This window comes from Xenia sp. Carnegie-2017, unplaced genomic scaffold (assembly GCF_021976095.1).
Source record: "Xenia sp. Carnegie-2017 unplaced genomic scaffold, XeniaSp_v1 HiC_scaffold_24, whole genome shotgun sequence".
NCBI lineage: Eukaryota > Metazoa > Cnidaria > Anthozoa > Malacalcyonacea > Xeniidae > Xenia > Xenia sp. Carnegie-2017.
In genome coordinates, this window is record NW_025813487.1 from 6,683,160 (window position 1) to 6,706,372 (window position 23,213).

Consider the following 23,213-nt stretch of genomic DNA (forward strand, 5'->3'; position numbering starts at 1 on the left):
TTTCACTTACTGGCAAAGGCTATTTCGTATTATTTATTTTATTTTATAATTTATAACAAAATCTCGTCAGCCGATGGAACGCAACGAGCTAAATGATACCACATCTGTTACCAATGGTCTGCTCTCCTGAATAGTAACAAAACAATTTATACAAAAATTCCGTCTCGAATTTTTTAGCAGTTACATTGTTGCATTGTAAACTTTTAAACTTCATTGTTCTTGCAATCTTTGCTTCAGTTTATTTGTATTTCATGCACGAATACCCAAAGGGTAGTGTTTTGCATATTAGAAGGGAAACGTTTGTTTCTTGTATTTATACTTTATGTACGGTACGTTCTTGCTGTTTATTATGATTATCGCTAAAAAAAATTAGCGGTGCTACAGCAGTAATATTAGTCATTAAACAGAGCGTCACGCTATCCAACGATTTGGACGCTGAGCTGGGATCAATTTGTTATGTAAAGTATATTTTCTCGCAAACAAACATAATTTATTATTGAATATAATAAAATACCAGGAAGATATAAATACAAGAAACAACAGTTGGGTCGCTACATGTAAGAACATAAACGCATTGCATATTAGTGCATGTAAAAAAATAAATTGAAACAAAGATTGCAATGAAGTTAAAGTTTTCATAATGCAACTAATGTGGCTCTACCGTGAAATGAATTCCAGAATCCAGCAAAATATTGCACCTATTCAGGGGGGATAACCATACGGTGGTTACGTATTTCGCTCGAAAGTTTCCATCTAAAAATTAATTTGGTTATTTGAAATAACCAAATTAAAGTCAATAGGTTAAATAATAAACACATCTGGCGCCCCATAAAAAGAGTTACAAAGTTGGACCGATAAAACATATGCAAATGAGCCGTCTTCCGGCTTCAATTTTCATACTATACTCTACGTATATGTGGTACGATATATATAATCCAGTCTATACTGTGCACACCCCCCTTCGAATCATAATTTAAGGGGGGTGTGAACACGCGAACTACGAGCTCGATTGGTCAAACAACAAAATTTTAAACAACACAGTCACAAAAACTTTCGATCTTTCTACGAACTTTCTACTGTATCTAATGTTGTAAATCGTGCTTGCAAGGCCATCTACACTGATCAAGAACAAGTATACATTAGGATTCCTAGAACAAAAGACATAACTGTGAGTTTTTTATTTTTTATGGGAGATTTTAGATTTTGTGATGGAATGAGGTTCCACCACTAACTTATGTGTATAAACAGAATAGGCTGCTACAATGTCAATATGTATGGTCTGGAAGCATACCTTATGTAAGTAAATTTGTAAATGGTTTGAGCCCGGGAGTATCGTTACATGTTTGTAAATGTAGATCGTCCAGGTTGGTATACTCCCGAGAAGGACTGTTTTTGTTGTTGTTGACTGACGTTTCGACAACCTTAGCGGTGATCGTCTTCAGAGTCAAATGAGGATTAAACTTCAGGTTAGCCGTATTTGTTAGCGTATGCGTCTGACTTGCTTGCAAAACGTATAAACGACAGAAACGTCAGTCAACAACAACATTTACAAACATGTAAGTAATTTTGAAAAATAAGGCATCAGGGACCACGGAAGATCGATAATTGAGGTTGGGTAAAGGGTGGCTAATATTCATTTGGCATGTTCTATTTTATTTGTTTCTCTTGAAAACCGATTATATGAATATGAGCCCCAATCCAAAAACAATGGCATATCGCTGTAGCCTATGTTTTCATACTTATATGTTGAATGGTTTGACTCAGGTTTTGAGAATGAAGTTTGAATGAAACATACACATACCATATGATGTTTTTTGGAGCTTTATCCTTCATAGATCACAAGATGTGAGTTAGTAAAAATCCACCAAACTATAACAACAACTACCTGAAATTAAAAAAAAAAATGAGTAAAGTAAATGATCACAGGCTAACTACTTGACAAATAAAATTATTACTTGTTCAATAAATGTCATACTTTAAAGTGAATTTTTAAGTGAATGTAGTGCACAGTAACTTCAGTTGCACATTGCATACTGTTTTTGTTTCCTTTGCAAAGGAAGATTGAATCCTTATGCGTCCCAGCTCAATCACAAACCTCAAAAATAGAGTGATTGAGCTTGGTAGAGTTAACTTTTCTTAGAGTGTATACCTTGGCTGCTGATTTATTTGTATTCCTATTTTCAACCATGAGCAAAGCATGCACTTGAATATTTATTTTTGCAACTTTAAATGGAATTGCAAAATTCAAACAGATTTTTCTTCAAACAACTGTGAAACTTTTCTGAAATTGTTGTGCTACTTCAGTCAGTGTAGTTTCATGGCCACAGACCACCATACAATAACTATACTGAAGTGCAAAAGCTAGCCTGGCATTGGCTAGGATGGTGAAAATATAACAAAACATGTTTTATGTAATCATAAGATCTTATGAATATCATATTTGAGTGAAAAACATGCGATAAATTTAATGTTGACAAACAGAAAGTTGAAAACTAAAATTTTCAAACGAAACACCAACTGACCACCCATAGTTAAAGCTTGCATCTTTGGTGACTGATGTTGGCCATTGATTAAAATAATTTTCCTATGTCCTTAGCGATGACAACATTAAAAATAAAGTAAACCACAGCAATATTATGATAAGTTCACAATGTTTAATGTTATGGAGACCATCAATAAATTGTTGTGTCTGTTGAATACTTTTGGAAAAATTGCAAAATGGTAATAATTATGAGTTCTAAAATAAACAAAACCATAGTACCTATGACAAAGCCTGGTACAATGGTTACAATTAAGGTAAAGGTGGATTCTTCTTATTTGTAGAACACAGACTTATTTGCCTTGTAATAAGGAATTATTAAAGTTGCAGCAATAGAAGCATACCGAAATGATCTTTGAGTTTCTCAACAAAACTCTTTGAAAAACACTTAACTTCCTCCTGTTTGAATTTGACCAATCATATCATGTGTTGTTTTATTAAACCAATCATGTCAAAGCTTAGTGAATCACTCTGACACTGAAAAAGCTTGGATTAAATTTAATTCAGTATAAATGATTTTAAATGCTGAAATTTTGTAAAATGAAAGAGCTGTTGATGAAATTGTGGCAATCACCAGAAGCTATGATCATTGGGGGCTGATATTGAGTGTATTTATGGCGCTGACGATTTATTTTGATGGCTGTCAATGGTAAAATCTTTATGATCGTCATAATATTTGTTTAATATAACATCTGAATTTAGGTTTCAATTTCAGCCAGCAACCAAATGCAACTTCTTAATTTCATGAAAATTTTTTATTGGTAAGAAATTGCTGCATTTTGAGGTAATCATAATTCCCAAATGCATCAAGACACAGAGTGATTCACAAAGCTTTAACATGATTGGCTAATTCAAAAAATGGACATGGTATGAGTGGTTGATCCCAAACAGGATGTTAAGGGTTTTTCATTGAGTTTTGTTGAAGAACTCAGTTTATCAACTGATAAACATAAGGTAATGAATTGATCAAAATTTATCAGAATGCTTCTATTGCTGCAACTGCAAAAATAGTAGTCAAGTACACTTCGGATGAAATAAAGTCCAAATTAATATTTTTTAAAGGGGAATGGCAACCAACTTTTTTTTTCATTACCAACAAATATTTAAGATATTTATTAAAGAATGAATTTTATATGACATCATAATTCTCTACAGAACTCTCCTTTGAATCAATTTGAATATAAATAAAATTGAAGAAAGGAAGCCATCTTTAATTGAAAAACAAGCTATTATGGAAATATGCATGACGTCACAACAGGCATAAATTGTTTTAGGAACTTAAAAAAAGTGAATTTTTTTGTCGGGATTTTTTTTCATTGCTGCTATTAAAGCAATAATCTGGACAATACATGGCTATATGTTAACATGTATACACAAGACTTGTATTTGCCAAGGAACGCTAACCCTGTTGTGACATCATTTTGCTAAAACATGAAGAAATTAGGATAATAAAAATCTTTACACGATGACAACAAACACACTATGATTTAAATGAAAAAAGAGATGAATCTTTCCACACAAAAGACAGCAATGACAAATTTTTGGGTTTTTTTTCATATTTAGGGGTAATGTACTGTAATAATTATAAAAAATATTGCCATTTCCTTTAATTAAATGGAGTTTTAAATGAAACACATACCATATGCCATTTTCAGTTCCATATGAGTTTTGAACAGCTTTGGCAATTTTTTTGAAATACACAGTTAAAGTTAACCAAGCCCACAGACGCAGTAATACAAATTCATTGAACTTCAGTCACAAGTCCCTGGAATGAAAAGTACAATGGTAAACAAAAATCATAAGATGAAATATTTTCATTATATAATCATTAACTAATTACTTGACAACGAAAATATTTTTTTACACAAGCAATAAATATGCCATAGTTTAAAAAAGGCAATTGAATTATTATGTTTTATACTGACAAATCTGTACCTGAATTAGTGAATTTGTGTGAAATTAGATATGAACCAAATAAATGAATTAAATAATTGTTCTCACTCAAGAATTGCTACACACCTATCTTTTTCATTTCAATCCTTAAATTTTACAACATTGTTAAGTGTTTCATCTTGTTCAACATTTTCTCATAAACTATAAATCTCTTTGCAAAATAAACTTGTTGAGGAATGTGATAATCTTTCATGTAAATTGCTTTCTCCCAAGTTGTTTGAGAATGCATGCCAGATGTTGAAAATTTGAATTTGTCCATATGTAAATATGGAAAATGTGTTCAAAAGGATTTGCACCTACCTTTGTTAGTACTTGATAAGATTTACAAAAAGACAATGCTGTGTCCACAACCAATTTTTCTTCATCAGTATTCTTAATCCAAAATAGTAAATTCTGAGACTCCAGGTAGAGTTCTGTTCAGTGTCATTAGAATCCATCCAATTTTGGGAAGGGCTTATCGCTTGAAAAAAATATCCTTCCAACATAATTCCTTTGTACTTGATTTGATACTCTTCAGTCTTCATTCATTAAACTTGAAGCATAATCCTAGGCATTGAAAATTTTATTGGTGTCATGAAGACAATGAACTTGAATAAACTGTTCTGTTTTTCTTGTTTTGAGAATCAAGCTTAAATGAACACATACCATTTCATGCTCAATGCACCATTTTGAGATAATTTATACCAAAAGTAACATGTAAGTTTTTCATTTCTATTAATAAAGTTGCACATGAAATGCCTGCGTATCATTCCAAAAAAAATGCACTATGTTAACATAAAGCTTGTCAAACATGAATGGTGTATGACTGCCAATATGAGAAATTTATATTATTCTTTCATTGTATTTTCTAAAATGCATTGAATGACTATATTTAAACTTATATCTTTTTTAAGAGTTGAACTTTAAATGTGACAAATGCATTAAGAACATAAGATATAGAAAAAGTTCATCTCATTTCCTTTTTTTTAATGCAATCGGCACATGCTAAGTTTGACGTTTGAAACATTTATCAAACTTTTCAACAAAATCAACATTTTCATACTTAATTATATATAGTAGGATACATCAACACATACGAACACAAGACTTGTAAAATGATACTTTAGTTATCAATCAAACTAAAACTTCATTCATTTGTTACTCCTAAATCTCAGCTGCACACAGAATTTTGTTTCAAATACAGGAAACCATATATGGGGCCACATGTTAATATACGTACCATACTATTTCTGGCAATGAAACAGGGGAAGTGGACAAGTAAGTGGCAACACATCCATATTCATGTTGACACAGTATGTTAAATTGAGGTTACCTTTTCATCCCACTCATCCCTACACAGCCCCCAGAGATGGCATTAAACTTCATTAAGTCCAAATTTGACCAATACATACTTTTTGGAATCATTTCAGTTTTTAGATGTTGCAGTGAGGTGTCATTCATCAAATGAATAGAGGGGTGTTTTGACCAAATGAATAGAAGTATTTATGCACTTTTACTTACATAGATATAATAATCTTTGTCTGTTCACATAGAAACCCTGGTATAACATCATTTGTGATCAGAACAAAAGTTGGGCCAAATGAACAATTTTTCTTATCACAAATGACATCATAGCCCTGAATCTATAAGTGAACAGACATGTGATATATCTATTTGCTTTTATAATACATCGGGAAAATTTCCAAATTTAATTGACAAAACGCTTGGTTCTTGAGATTGTTATATGTTTTAATAATATATATTGTTATCTGCAATATGCACTGTTTTATATGAATACAAATACTTTTATTAGTCAAATTGTCACGCAAATGACGAGCATAACGTCGAGAACCCCACCTAAAAAATCGCGCCATATGCAGCAACATGAAATGGATGTGGCCCTTTCACACGAACTTTATCGATGGATAATTTATGAATTTTAACGAATTCCCTTAATATACGCTAAAACTGATCGCATTTGTTTAGCAAAACGTTGAGTCATTTGATCAATTTAGATGGAATGTCTTCATGGGAGCAATGAAAAATATTTTAACACTCAGCAGTAGAATATTAAAAAACCATGTGATTCGAATTTGGAATTCATTTGTATTTCATTTATTTCAAAATATATTGAATGCCAAAGATTACAGAGATTATGATAGACTGATGCATTAGGGTGTTTACATGAACCGGAATGACTTTCGATCCGTAATGAACTCATTCCATTTAAAAAGAAATCCTATTGCATGTTTACATGAATTTAGTTTTAATCTCATGTAAACACGAATTGAGTTTCATTCTGGAATGATATTGTGATTAATGACGAAGCGCGCATGTACGATGTGTATTGTCTTCTGGGAAATTGAAGCTCGTAAGAAAATAAGGCGTCTAAATGGGCTAAAATGGCAAGTGAAGAAAGCAAAATTAGTTTCATGCAAGTATTGCTATATGAACTCAGAAACGAAAGAAAGAAAAGGGTTGTTATAATGTTTAAGTTCGTTATTCTCTAAAATTCAAAATTCTGCGAAATGTCAAATCTTGTGTTGACTTCCCATAAAAGTGGATTGACATCACGTTTCCGATTGGAATTGAAAGCCCGGTCTATGTAAACACCCCTTAATTTTGTAAAGATTCGATGTTTGATAGCTCTAATTGCAATATTCGACGTTAAACTAAAATACAATAAATAATGAAAAAATTATTTTACCTTATTGTTGCTTTGCCTTATGTAAACGTTTCTGCTGGCAATTGTTGAAATCAATGAACGGTAAAAGTTTTGCATTTTGCAACCGAACGTTCAATTTTTTGAATATACCTTCGAGCCAACATACGTATCGTTATCGCTTGAATCTGAATACTTGCTAGTATTCGTGAGACATGTGTCCCCAATTGAACGTTTTCGAACTCACTCGTCAGTAATGTACGGTGGCCGGTACGGGTCACGACAAAATAATTTAGAAAACATAACAAACAATAAGAAAACATCACTCAAAATCATACTACACATTTCAAAATACTCACTACACATTTCAAAATACTTCGCTACATTTCCAAAATACTCGCTACACATTTCAAAAATACTCCGCTACACATTTCAAAAATACCTACTACACATTACAAAATACCTACACATTTCAATACACCACATTCTAAAATTTTCACATTCATTGAGTTCTATAATAACTAGAGCGGCTATTTCCATGGCCTTGTATATCTGATGACGCTAAAAAATGGTGGATTTCGTCCTTTGCCGCTGGAGATTACTGACCAGCTTTTCCGAAAATTACAATTTCCACCTCCTGAGGAAAGAGTGAGAAAACATGTATTTGGGATCGGCAAGCAATTTTTGATGAAAATGAAGGTAAAAACCTTAAATTCATAACAGCGAGTGAACTGTGGTTGTTGAAGTTATCTGCTCTACGAGGATGCATTTATAACTATCGACGAAAGACCGATATGTCGGCTAAACATGTATGAATGCAGATGTGCGTCGTTTTCACCAGCGTCAAACTTGTTTGATCGATTAAACTTTATTCTATACAAAAAGTATATCATAGTTCATCTCCACGGTTCACGAGAGAGAATTAGCTTATTTGTTATCATTGCTATTTTGCTTCTTTTCATGCAATGGGCAATGGCTTTTTCGCCAAAATTGTAGGATTTTTACTTGTTTCTTTAAAAGTACATATTAAATCTCTGATATTTACGGATTTTCTGTTATTGAGTTTCATATGAAATTTCAAAAAGACTCAAGTCTGTATAGGTTTGGTAAATGAAAACAAACAATATTGTATAGAAATTACTTTGGTAACCTTTTGTGATGTTCTGAAGTGCAACTGCATCAAATACTTGTAAAGTTGTAGCACATTTTGATTTTGTTGTATTGATATATGAATTGGGCAAAATACAAATAATCATCAAAACACTTATGCTTCCAATGGTGTTTATAATTCATTTGTAGTTTTAATACTTCATCCTTCACTTTGTTTTTCATTTGCAATAAAATTGTAACTATAATTTGAATGATTAACAAAGTTTTCACCTCAATAATAAATTTCATAAGCAGTTGGTAGTGCATTTTGTTCTCTGAGTATCCACATCTGGTGTTTTGTTCATACAAGAATGATGAAGTGCAAGTAGATATGTCATAGCAAGGCAATAAAACCAAATGAATTACATACCTATAGTGTACTTTTATGCTAGAAGCTAAAAGCTTTTAGAAATTAGAAAGTTATTGGATTATATTACCTATCATCAATTTGATAAGAAATAAGAAGAAATTAGAAAAAGCTTTGAAAAGTGAAAACTTTTCAGCAATAATGCATATGATAAATCTCCACTCCTGTACTCTAATAGGTAAATAAGATCAAATTTTTCTTAAAGAAATATATAAGAAATATCAGTACAGTAACTTTAAAGGTTTCATCACTGAATCTTTAATGCTTCAGTATAGTGCATTAGATATTAGTAACATTCAAACAACACTCAACTAAAATATTTTGATAAAGATATGACATGATTTAAACATTAAGTTACATAAAACCCAATGGCTTATACAGTTTGAAGCTTAACATATGCATCAAGTCATCATCAATCTCAGTAACAAATGTTTCATAGACACAAACTTTATGGCCTTCCATTTTACATGTTTCAGAATTGACATTTTACAGCATCAAAACGCACACAACCTTCTTGCCATCTTTCTTTGGATCATGAACTTTAACTTCAAAGCATTCAAGGCATCCTTAGTGAATCCATTGTCTCCATCCATAGAATTTGACCATGATCAAATTAAGTAACTCTGGATAGGGTAGACAACAAATCAATTATCTTTACAGCATTATCATTTTTTAAGACTCTGCCTGGTCAATAACATCTTCAGTCATTTTACTCCTTGATCTTCCTGCATGTTGTCGCAAATAGAACATAACAAGCTCTGCTCCAAATCATGGGTACCGTAGCTGACTACTTTTGATACTTACTCACAGAGCAAAATGTGCAGGGTCTTTTTGTTTAGGGAAACTATTTTGCAAATAAATGGGTAAATTTACGATTTCATGCATTAACAAATGACAGAAAAGTATACAGAATTTTATAAACAAAACAGGAAAACATCAGTATATTTATGTTCAAGTCAGTCTTAAAAATACGATCTTTAATATGTATTTTATGGCTTTTCAAGTGCATGTATAATTGCTTTTCAATCGTTGACGGACTAACAAAACAAACAACTACCTCACCTGTGAGAAGCGATATGTTCCTTTTTGTGGAAACTACGACATCCAACAAATGAACGATTGAAGTGTTGGCAATATAAAAGAAATGCCAAAAAAGAATCGTCACAGAATATGGAACTAACGATATCCATATTCTGTGATATCGTGTTTGTTTTGAAAAATTTTTATAATTTACTTATAGACACCAGGAGGTCGAGAATATTATCTGCAAAGATCATTTCTAGCGGAAATACGTCCTTTGGCCGCCATTTTTTGGCGTCTCGCCCCAGTAAAGTTAGCCGCTCCAGTTATTATAGAACTCAATGTACACATTTCAAAATTCTCGCTACACATTTCAAAATACTCACTACACATTCGTCCCAGTCTTACCCTGGTCTGGCCTGCCCACGGTCGTCATTAGTTTGCCATCTACGAAATTGACGTGATGGCATAAAAGCTAATATAAATATTGTTTCCGATATTACCACACGAATATTGATGCTGAGGCGATATGTTGTCTATGGAATTCGGCACATAGACAAACATATTGCCACAATAGCATCAAAATATGCGATACGCGTACATGAACTATTAGTAATATTTCTTCCAGGATTTCTTGGTCTTCTTTAGACAACACAACATGAGTGGTCAATCCACAGATTACATGTAATTGTATTTGTATTGGTGATATTCGACAATCATTAGTTTAACTAATGCACTTATTGACGGACTGGTATTGAAGTTCTAAATTTATTGCGTTTACTCGAAATTACCGAACTTTTCATTTTGCGTTTTCGTGCAACAAATTATAGCACTATGTGTAAATCTCCTTGGTTTCCTTTGTTATTTTGTAACGCATCACACAAGTACACGCGACATAGCGAATACAAATTCATATACTCAAATTTTGCTATTAAAGTACGGACATGTGTCGAAAGCCACTGCAAACATTTGCTGGCGATATGTAGATTGGCTACTAATGTTGTTGCCCGACCAAGTCCAGCAAAACCCCGGAAGAATTTCTGATTAGAGTTGAGCCAATATTTTCATGCTATTATCCCAATGTCCCATTTGTTTGCCTTGTGAAATGCGGAATTATATATTTAATATGCTTACTATGATGTCAGCGTTTCTGTAGATGGAAACTAATGATGACCGTGGGCAGGCCAGACCAGGGTAAGACTGGGACGAATGTAGCGAGTATTTTGAAACGTGTAGCGAGAATTTTGAAATGTGTAGCGAGAATTTTGAAATGTGTAGTGAGTATTTTGAAATGTGTAGTGAGTATTTTGAAATGTAGTGAGTATTTTGTAATGTGTAGTGAGTATTTTCAAATGTGTAGTGAGTATTTGAAATGTGTAGCGAGTATTTTGAAATGTGTGAGGAGTATTTTGAAATGTGTAGAGTATTTTGAAATGTGAGTATTTTGAAATGTGTAGTATGATTTTGAGTGATGTTTTATTATTGTTATATGTTTTCTAATTATTTTGTCGTGACTCACCGGCCACCGTAGTAATGTCAGCGAAAATCATGAAAACATCAGTAAGTGACACACAATATTTTGCCCAAAACAAGCCACAACATTACCACAGAATAGATATATACAGAAGCGCCACTCGATGTCGAGCCTTTGATGTTCGTGTCCGCAACATCCGGGGAACTTTACACGGCAGCCATGTTTCCAGCCAGATAAATGCAGCCAGATCGCAATGTAATTTATAGTGCCAAGGACAAGTTTTAACCAAAAACTAAAATAGTTCACATTGGCAGTTTTGCGTTTCTCGAGAGAGACAGTAAATCGCAGGTCTTCTCATGTCATATCATCATCAATTCGATATCGTATTTGAAAATTAAGTGTTTGTAGAAACATTCAAAGTAGAACTTGAATACGGATGACATTAGTTTAAAGATGTTTGACTTATATATTTCCGACATTTCCTTTGGTGGTGGTAAAGTCACGATTTGCAAATTTGATCGCGTAATAGATACGCATTCGGACAAAAGCTTTAAACAAATAATTATGTGGGAACTCTGTACATACATCAACTGGTGAAATTGCCTGGAGGACTTTTAATATATTTGCCCCAACGTTGGAATTTTTCGTTGTAGCAGAAAAGCCATTGACGAAAGTATCTTCCAGTGTCTTTATGTATTCCAGGTATCTTCTAGCTGGGACATTCAACTCACCAAAATTCTTACTATCATATGATTTGAAATAGCAGAAAAGCTGTTGATCACTGTCAAAATCATTTGATGTCAAAATCTCTTGCATTCATCGCAGCTGTGCATCTTGAATGATTTTTTCAGCAAGTAGCCAGCAACATGTGACATTACTCTATGAATTTTGCAACAACAATGAGCTAACTCCGCTGGTTGCATATGATTAATTTATTATTAGACCAGATTCCACCAGCTAGATTCAGAAATTCGACTTCCTGCTTCTAATAACGAAAGGAAAGAAAATATTAAATAATTCACAACGTTAAGAGAAACTGTGAAATATGTATTTCCTAGGTGAAAGTGAGTCAAAAAGCGCTCAAATACTGGCAAATCGCATCGACAAAATATCTATAACAAATACAACTAAAACATGCAAATGAATGTAGTATTAAAGTAAAATACCTTTCAGCATTTAAATCCATCAAATGGTTCCCAAAGTCCACACAAATACAAGGAAAATAAACGCAAATATCAATGTATTGAAGAAATTGTGTTGTTTTCATTTGTTGACCAGAAAATAGTCGTATGTCACTATGTACTCGTATGTTACTCGTATGTACTTGTATGTTACTCGTATGTACTCATGTCACTCGGTAATGTATATTACTGTACGTACTGTATGTACTCGTATGTACTCGTGTGGTGTTTTAGTCACGATCCACTCTGGAGACCGTTTTCAAAAGTTTGCGGTTACAGTATGCGTTTTCACTGGATATGTGTGGACGATAAGCGTAACCGCAACAAATCCGACAAATACGAACGAATCCGATACGTGTGGACGGAGAGTGTTACTATTCACAATTAGATCAAGGAATTAGAAAAATAACAAGTTCTTTTAAATAATCACTTTAGCTTGATAATGACTTTGAAATAAAGTCGAAATATTGCTTTGAATCTTGTCTCTATTATATCTCAAACTTGTTTCTTACAAGATGATGCTTATTGAGTGCGGTTTTTTCATCATTTTTTGAAATAGTTTGTGCATAAATTAATTGAACGTTTGTTATAGTTTCAAACTTGACATTACTAACGGCTGACTTATTGTTACAGCGCATGCGTTAAGTTATAGAAAATGATTTAATAAACAGCCGTGAAATGTCGAAATTAGACAAGTATGGAAAGACGTTTGAAAACGTGAAACTCTATCGTTAGATATAAGACTTTGAATTGGTATTGGCGAGACGTAGTTTGTCTTTGTCGACTCGTATAGCGACACTTTGTTATTAACCAATGCTATCTTAGGTTACGCCTTAGCGACAATCAGATAGCTGTATTGTAACGTCAAGTTTTGAAACTATAGCAAACGTTTAATTTATGCACTCACGGTCAATTGCAAATGGCTGTAATATTTGCATTTAATCCATTTATAAAAAATAAAACAATAAAATGGATGCGGTGATTGGTCAAAAGCCGTTTGCAATAGCATGTGCAAAATCTGAGCTGAACCTATCAAATCAATTAATCAATCCAAGAGAATTTGCAAAATCAAAATATATGAAGCGTTTAAAAAATTATAAGAAATTCTTTACTGAAGTTCCAACGTCAATTCCTTTAATAGGAACGATAATAAGTTCGGATCATAACAACAATGACGATAATAATTTGAGAAGAAATGCTATAAAATGATTTAAATAAAATTATTATTCCTGCCTTTCACACTTCTGTGGGAAACATGTTTTGTATTTGTTGTTTAGGCTCTGTTATTATTATGAACTATAATTTCTTTAATTTAGCATAGGCATACTTTTAACAAACTTGTGCATTCACTCTTCTTATTTTACTGACGCAGGATAACCCTGAAATGAACATTATGATCTTATATGAAGATACAATATTACTTAAAATTATTTGGATGCACAAATCTTTGTAATAAATTTTACTGTATCCGAGTAATTAATTAGAGATGTTGTTTGAAGGAGAAGTCTGCATTACGATAATTGGCCCAGATCAGAGAGTTGTTTGAAAGGCAAAATCGAAAATCACTGTTCTTAATTAATTTTATATAAAAAATATTTACGAACTGAATATAACAGTTTTGCCAGAAAGAAAAATTTGAATCTGAAAAGATGCACAAGACAAAATAACATAAAATATCTTCATGTAAGATTCGAACATTTAAATTGCAAAAGTATACAATTTTAAAGTGTCATTTTATCGTTTGTATTAACATAATGTCCATCTCAGCTCATATCGTGCTGTTCCGTAAGGCAAAAACAAAGAACTTGCTATAATGACGTCATGTCATTTTAGTGATTTAAAGTAAATAACGATATAAGTCAACGCAGCTTGTTCTCATGAAATTATGTATCTTTTTTAATCAAACCTTACATACTCTTTCTTTAAAAATGCTTTTGCTCATTACAAAGTGTACCGACGACATATATTTTATTTTTGACATTATATATTTGCTGCAACAGCCAATCAGATTGCAGAAAGACTGATTCCGATGCTGATTTGTGAAACAGTTAACACCATGCATTGCGGCTGACGGATTGTAGAGGGGTGATTAAAATGTTGAATGTTAACAACGTTATTTTTTAAATCATGTAGAATTTTGTCAAATCATCAGAGTTTGCTAAAGAATTTGTCAATTATAGCTTGGGAAGAAAATTTGGCAAGAAAAAAGAAAAACCTCAGCAATACAGCAAAGTAACAATACAGTTAGCTTGAGAGACCACAATTATTCTCAAGCATAAGATCTCAACTTTAAGATCAATATTTTTTATCAGTCTATCATTTTTGATATGGAAGACGGCTAAAACGTTGACAGCTAAAATAAATAATCATTTCCGACTTAACATTTTCTTTTTAACAGAAAGATTTCTTTATTTTTAAACTTAGCCAAACAAATTTTCCTCGTTTAGAAAACAACAATGAGTAATAAGTTATTCAAGAGTGCATGTTACAGCCATGCCAATGATGATGAGTATGATTCAGATCATTCATCTCATACAGAATTCTCCGATAAGGAATGGTTCTGATGACAAACTCGGAAAGTGAGTTTCCTGAGTCTTCAAGACCAAGCATCCATGGACTCGCCTGATGAAACCTCCACTAACAGCGAAGTTTGAGTTCTCCAGCCCAGTCATCCAATTTGGTATCACCCAATAACGCATCACGAAGTATTCCAAATTAAATCATTGGGCAGTTTTTCCACTCACTTAGTCTTCGCCCAAATCATGCAGTGCTGACATACATAATGACTACACAGAGCCATCCACTCTACGATCGGTGGACAATCATTACTACGAAATGCTTAATTTCTTAGATCCTAACCCTAACCCTAACCCTAACCCTAAACCTAACCTTAACGCTAACCCTAACCCTAATCCTAACCCTAATCCTAACCCTAACCCTAACCTGTTCCTAACTCCTAACCCTAATTTTAAATCCTAATTTTAATTTTAAATTCGAATTTAATGGAATTTTAATTTTAATCCGAACCCTAATCTTAATTTTGAATTCTAATTCCTAATTTTAACTTAATTTAATTTAATCCTAACCCTAATCCTGATTCTAATTTTAATTCTAATTTCTAACTCTTTAATTTAACTTAACTTTAATTCCTTTAACTTTAATCTTAACTTCCAATTTCTAATATCAACTCTAGAACTAACCTTTAACTTTAACTAATCTTTAACTTCCTAACTCTAATTTTGAATTTTAATTTAGAATTTTAATCAGAATTTTGCATTTTAATTTTGAACTTTATTCTTAATTAGAATTTTAATTTAAAATTTAATTTTGAATTTTAATTTTAATTTTAATTTTAACCCCTAACCCCAACCCCCAACCCCAACTCCTCCCAACCCTAACCCCAACCCTAACTCCAACTCCCAACTCCCTAACTCCCAACCCTAACCCTAGTCCACCCCAACCCTAACCCTAACTCCCAACTCCAACCCAAACCTAACCTCAACCCTAACCCTAACTCCTAACCCTAACCCTAACCCCAACCCCAACTCCCAACCCTAACCCTAATCCCAACCCCAACTCCCAACCCTAACCCCAATCCCAGGTAACTCCCCTAACCCTAACCCTAACCCCAACCCTAACCCTAACCCTAACTCCTAACCCTAACTCCAACCCTAACCCTAACTCAACTCCTAACCCTAACCCTAACCCCAAACCAAACTCCTAACCCTAACTCCCAACTCTAACTCAACCTTAACTCCTAACTCCTAATCCTAACTCTAACTCCCTAACTTTAACCTTTAATCCCTAATTTCCCAATTTTAATTTCTTTTAATTCTTAATTTTAATTTTAATTTAGCCCTAATTAGAATTTCTAATTTGAATTTTAATTTTAATTTTACTTTTAATATTTAATTTCACATTTAAATTTTATACAATTTTATCTAGAATTTTAACCCTAATCCTAATTTTATTCTAATTAATTTAATTTTAATTTTAATATTTTAATTTTAATTTGAATTCCTAATTTAAATTTTAATTTTAATCCTAATTTTAACTTTTAATTTTAATCCTAACCCTATTCTAATTTTAATTTTAATTTTAATTTAATTTTAATTTTAATTTTAATCCTAATCCTAATTTTAACCCTAATCCTAATTTTAATGTATCCTAACCTTATCCTAATTTTAATTTATTCCTAACCCTAACCCTAACCCTAACCCTAATTTTCTCTTCGACGAAATTGGTTGGTTGTCTGATGGTGACGAGTCACCTCTTGAATTGTGACATTTGATATAACAATTGATTTATAAGACATTTAAAATAAATGTGAAAAGAAACGAAGTAGTTGTTGTTGTGGTTTTGGGCGTGTAGTTCGTTAAAGGACACATGCAACATAAAATTCGGATTGTTATTTTTGTACTTTACATAAAGGTATATCTCCAACTAATAGTTCACTAAAGTTTGAGACTCAAAGTATATATATTTTAGAAGATCTGGAGGTTTAAAGTTGTTGCTTTACTGATAACGTATTGAAAATCCCCGACGAGCTAACAACGGCTACTGATTGGAAAAAGGTCGTTGTGACGTAATAGTTGACATTAGTTTAACGCGGTCAATTGCTTCTGTTCAAAATATATTGGTATTTTCTTAACAACACGACAATTTAGCATTGAAAATATGGTTTATTGTGCCGCATTTAATTGTAAAAACGGTTCTTCTAAGAACCACCAAACGCAGCAAAAGGTTTCTTTTCGTTTCCCAAAACAAGCGAATGTGAGATATTGGATTGAAAAAATCCGACGCAAAATTTGAACAACAAAGAGCTCAAATTTGTGATCGCAACATTTAGAGAGTCGTGTTCGTGCAAAATTTTGAAGCGATGTAATAAGTAGGATGGACAGCAGGCTTCGCCTTTAAGAAGGATACTGTACCCACGATTTTTGAATACTCTGTGGAACCCACAAGTGTAGCATCTAAGAGGAAGCAGCCAACAAATGTTAGAACTGCATTTGAGAAGAGACGGTTGGATCAATGTAATTCATTTAATTCAATGAATTTAATTAAAATATTAACGTGAATAACGAACGTGAATAACGAATGTTGGTATGTAGTTAAGCCAACTCAAACTTGTATTTCATATAAAACGAATTGCGATCGTTTTCATGTAAACAAATTTAAAAGTAGGTACGTTAAGTGTACTTGTGGGTAGCTCTAAATCAGAGTAAAATAGTAAATACATTAGTGCAACTGCAAACTTCTTTCGGCAAAGTGAAATAGAAATCATCAAATTTCCAAAAACTACGAGAGGTTACCAGTATTTTATCAGTTGTCTAAAAGCTCATCGTATAATTGCAGCAACTTAAGGAGTCATTTAAGTTAACATTTAACTTGGTTAAAACTGATGAAGATAAGTTTATGAACTGTCTTACATTATGAACATTGCTCTGTAGAATTTTAATGAGCTGTCTTTGTAGTGTACGACTTATGAGCTCTGGTGTATGAATAGCACATGAACCGACTTCGTAGTTTAATTGCTTCCAATAGAGTAACGTCATGATGGCAGTAGACACGTTACTCTTCTCACATAGTAGTCTACTGCGCAACACCAAACTAAAAAAGCGAGCTGCCTTTACCACTTATCCGATAAAATAAAATTATACTAACAATTCGTAACATTAACACCAAATGCGCTTATATTAGAGAGATTATGAACACGACGTATCGCCTAAGACGTCGTGAAAATGACGTAAAAATGGCGTGATTATCCCATATTTGGTTTAATCCACGCCATATTTACGCCATTTTCACGGCGTCTTAGACGATACCTCGAAGAAGATTACGAACTTTGGTACCGAATGAAGATCGTCGTGTTTGCTAAATCTCTCTATTGTCTGGTTGACTTCTTTCTCTATATCTAATATTCGTCACGTTTTCAAAAGAGCAGTAAGCTAATTGTCATTCAAAGATTATTGATGTGTGTACTACGTAACTAATGCACATTGATGGTGGAGATTAAGTAGAATTTCTTGATATACTTTTCGACAGATCCCAAAAGCAATGTAATTGATTTAATACTACATCCTGTTAATGCATGTTTTATTTTATGAAAAAATGTTATTCCACCAACAAACAGTGAAAAATTGTGAAGCCCTTGCTCTTATTAAAACAATCGTACATTCATTCTTTTGTTAATTTTTTTGCATGAAAATTGATCGTCGACAACAACACTACACCAATTAGAAGAAACTATGTCGTAAATGGACTCATTTGAACTTCACTGAGTCGACTTTCAGGGCATCTCCAAGCATTTAAAATTTCTTCCGTACTTACATCGGATTGATGACGTCTTAGTACGTCAATTGACGTCAAAGAACAACACAAGAGTCAAGAGAAGGTACGTTTGTGAATGAAAAGGCTATCAATATATCGTTAAGACGAAAATTCCTTTACGCGTTACAACATTCAACTTAAGGCAATAATTTTTCCCAGCGTTTGCATAGCCACTTTCCCTTTTCACAAGCTTATAAAAACCGAGTTTATGATCTGATCTGCTCGAGAGTTCTAACAAACGTCTCCGCGATTTGCATATGTCAGAGCAAATATGAATAATATTTTTCCGTCTTTTTATAATATAACAATAATGCGAACTGAGGGTTTGATCAATTTGCGCACACGTTGTATTGTTAATTTTCATACCATTTTATACCATTTCATATCATTTAAACAGAACAAAAATTATGAAGGGGGTGGGGAGGGGGGTAGGGAGTGTCATACCCCGAAAAAGTTATTTGGATTTGCAGTCGGTAGAAGTAGGATATACGGATTAGTCTGAAGAAAAAAGATTTTTTGACCACTAAACAAAACATTACATGAACAGTGTCACAGTACGAAGAGAACTGGGTCGATTACTGTGTGATTACTTTGAGATTACTGCGATATTAATTAATAAAATAACACATCCTTGAAAATTGTCTAGGTTTTGTCCTATAGTGTATTCGGTACAAGTACGTTGACCAGTTGTTCGAACGGATTACACACCCCTCCCCCCTGATGAACTGTAAGGACGGCCTGCATTTAAATTTAACTTTCAAAAATTATCAGTAATACATTAAGACTTGTATTAAGCAGATGAAACTTTAGACCACGTTAAAACGGAGGAAAAAATGAACTAACCTTTGATCACCAGCTGTTGCGACAGGCCATCGTCATCGACAGTTTAAAGAACTTGAAACACAGGCCAGCCATGTACAACAAAGCCATAAACAGAAAACATTTCTCAAAACACTATTGGGATTTTAAAACGTTGATAAATAATTTACATTTGACGACTTCACTATGTCTTGCAGCTGCCAGCAAGTAAATCAGGAAAAACATTCTTACAAGCAAAATTCTCAAATGATGCAACGCAAAGCGCGCAACGTATTTATATAAGAAGGTCCCACTACAAAGCAAGGAAATTGAGTTCAAGTACTTTTGAAGGACTTTCAAGGATGTACTTAAAACAATTGAAGGCGAGTAAAAATTAATATTGCATGTAAAACACAACAACAAAAGAGCTCAATATCAAAAATAAAGTCAAAGAACTTTTTCAAATTAATGTTGTCTTTTCATTTGACGTGAGCCGCCATGTTTGTAGATTAAAATGTTAACTTTATTAACGAAAAGTAAACTAGACACAGAAATTTGACCGAAACACTTAAAATTCAAGATCTTTAAGCACCACTTTATAAATTTATGACTTTTTAAGGACAACGAAGAGTTGTACAAACCTTGTTGAACTAAGTATTAAAACAACTTCATGAATTCAGCCTTGTTTATACACAACAACTCACATTTATCTCAAATTACATACATGAATGTACTAACGTAAAACGAACATGAGATGAATTATAAAAAATAATTCATGAACCATTAAACCCTTACCTGAACAAGAAGCCAAGTGTGTGCAATATTTTGCCATCGCTCGCCCTCAACCATATACTGTGCACATGTTCTTTAAAAAGTCGACAAATTACTTCAGAAAAACATATCATCCAGATTTGTTAAACGACGTATTTTAATTCAACTGACATAAGTGAAGTTTTCCCGTAAATTAACCTTTACAGTTTACACAGATACTAATAGGAAGATGTCGTTTGTATTTGAGAAAGAAACCAGCATAAAGTTAACATGAAGTACTGCCTGAGGCTGTGTTGCCACTCCTATTTTTTACATTTTACTATTTTGAGGAATGGTGAATACGTTTTACTATTTTGATTTCCATTTCAGTGCGATGTTTGTAGGGTTTGTTTAACATTGACCTGACGTGGGTTGCTAAATATCAACTACAAAGATAAACTGTTCATTCTTTATAGGTAAAAATATGGATAACAAAAAACAGGGTCGGAATAAATCCATGCAAGACAAGAGTTTTCACAATTTTGAAACTGATGTCTTTGGGTAGGATAACACGCTCTAAAGTGCCTGACTCATTTACATATAATTACATGTGCACTAGAAGAATATTTTCATACAAGTGTCCTGTAGAGTACAATAAGTTGTCTAAATTTCATTCATGGGTTTTTCTAAAAAGAAGATAAAATTTCTGAAAAGACGATAATCTTTTCAGCAAGTCGTTTAACAATAATTACTGTGTTAAGTATTTATCCTTCTATAAAGCCTTCCCTTATCAAAGTTGTCTCCAGCCCATATGTGCATAAAGCATTTGCCATGGCAAAGCCTTTTGAAAAGATTGCAAATACGATAATGAAGATGATCTTTTTCATGGCAGAAATTCAGATGGTAGCATGTTCCAAATACAGCATTATGTCATCAACACATTGATATATATAAGGTCAGTGTGTGGTATATATCACGATAATTGTCACTTCATCAACATTCAAGTATTAAGGCAAAAAAGTGGCCGCAACTGCGGCGTTTATTTGTTAACGTTTGCATAATTGTCTTGTAGAGATTGGATATTGTTAAATATGTAAATAATGTAGGCCAAGAAATGTCCACCATCAAGATTTGTGGAGTTATTAACATGCGAGGTTCACCACAATGAAGCACACGGGATTCGTGATACACTAACAACCATTACAGAGCATTTTGGATAATCCGTGGTCGAGAAGCAGTAAAGAAAATCGTCAGGAAATGTGTTGTTTGTCGTAAAGCGGAAGGTCTTCCTTATGGGGAACGCCTCCAGAACTTCCTGTTAGCAGAGTGTCAGATGATCCCCCTTTCACAAACGTAGGTTTGGACTTTGCCGGACCGTTGCTCGTACGAGAGAGTTTCAAAAGGAATAATTTGTCGGATATACCAACGAAAGTTTATATTCTATTGTTTACGTGTGCGTCTACTTGAGACATTCATCTGGAGCTCACTCCTTCCTTAAGCGTTCCAGCCTTCGCGCCCAGATACGCTAGTCGACGAGCACTGCCAGCTCTTTTTATATCCGATAATGCTAAGACTTTTCGAGCTGCATACTTAGAAATTCGCAAGTTATATCGTTCTGAGGAAGTGTTACGCTATCTTCCAAACCATCAGATTACATGGCAATTTATGGTCGAAAAGGCCCCTTGGTGGGGAGGCTTCTGGGAAAGTTTGATTCGAAGCGTGAAACGTCCGTTGCGAAAGGTAACTGGCAGAACCAATCTATCCTACGACGAGTTGCAGACTATTGTGGTGGAAAGCGAGGGCGTAATAAATGCACGACCCCCTAACCTACGTGTACGACGATGAAGAAGCTGTATCTCTTCCGCTAAGCCCGTCGCACTTGGTGTATGGAAGACGAATAACGACCATGCCAAACAGTGAGCACTTTGAAATTCAGACCACCTATCAATCTTTGACGAGAAAGGCGAAACATCACAAAAATTTGCTGCAACGTTTTACTCTTCAATGGAGAAAGGAGTATCTTTCAGCCTTACGAGAGCAACACACTTCAAAATCAAGAGGTAATCAAAATCCCGAAATAGCAGTTGGAGATATCGTAATTATTCGCAACGATCAAACAAAACGTATCTTTTGGAAGGTAGCGAAAGTTGAACAATTGTTACAAGGTGACGATGGAATTACACCAGCTGCACAAATCAGAGTCCTTCGTGGAGACTCTAGTCATTCACACTTGTTGCGACGTTCTATCAGGCCGCTTATTCAATTGAAGTCTCATCAGAAGACAGTAACGAAAGAGTAGAGAGCGATAAGAACGGCGAAGAAGAACAAGTGCTTCGTCCAACTGATCGACCACAGCGCAACGCGGAATAACAGGACAGTTGCAAGATTGCAGAATACAAACAAGCTCTACACAACTGTATATTCTTAGCTAAAAATAGTTTTATTTTTTTGTTTTGTTTGTTGACAACATTTTACTATGTCAATCCTGGGGAGTGTATGAAAGAAAACATGTCAGTCATACGTCAGTAAAATATACATCTTGTTTATTTAGTGAAAAAAGATTTGTGAGTGTATATTTCAAACGAACATTAAACAACTCAACAATAGGTTCTGTGCCATGGCAAGACATGATTGTAACATCACGACCCTGTGCGTTTGACAGACTTGTAATAGGTGAAACAGTGGATTGACATACACTCTTAATGGTTAATTCAGCATTAATCAAAACACTATATTCCTTTTTGTAATAAATATACTTTTGTCCTCACCATATCAACATATTTCACAATAAAATTTGAAAGAAATATCAATATCATAGTTTTTATATGGGATGACGCTTGAAACCTGTACTTAGTTTACATACATATTTTACTCACATTTGCATTTTCATCCTCTTCCTCAGATCCACGACAAAATAATTCACCTGCTTCACAAGCTTCTTAGGCTGCTCATTAAATGTCGGATCCAATGTCAACTGATTAAATCTCAAATTTCTGTACACTTGACAACTT

General features: G+C 33.5%; 1 long non-coding RNA gene across 1 annotated transcript; it reads left to right on the plus strand.

Moving 5' to 3' along the window:
- The first annotated feature begins 8,531 nt into the window (after positions 1–8,531).
- Positions 8,532–22,556, plus strand: LOC124451475. Its single transcript, XR_006950484.1, has 3 exons — positions 8,532–8,543; positions 14,184–14,195; positions 22,484–22,556. It is a non-coding gene; the product is annotated as an uncharacterized LOC124451475 (long non-coding RNA).
- Positions 22,557–23,213: the final 657 nt, after the last annotated feature.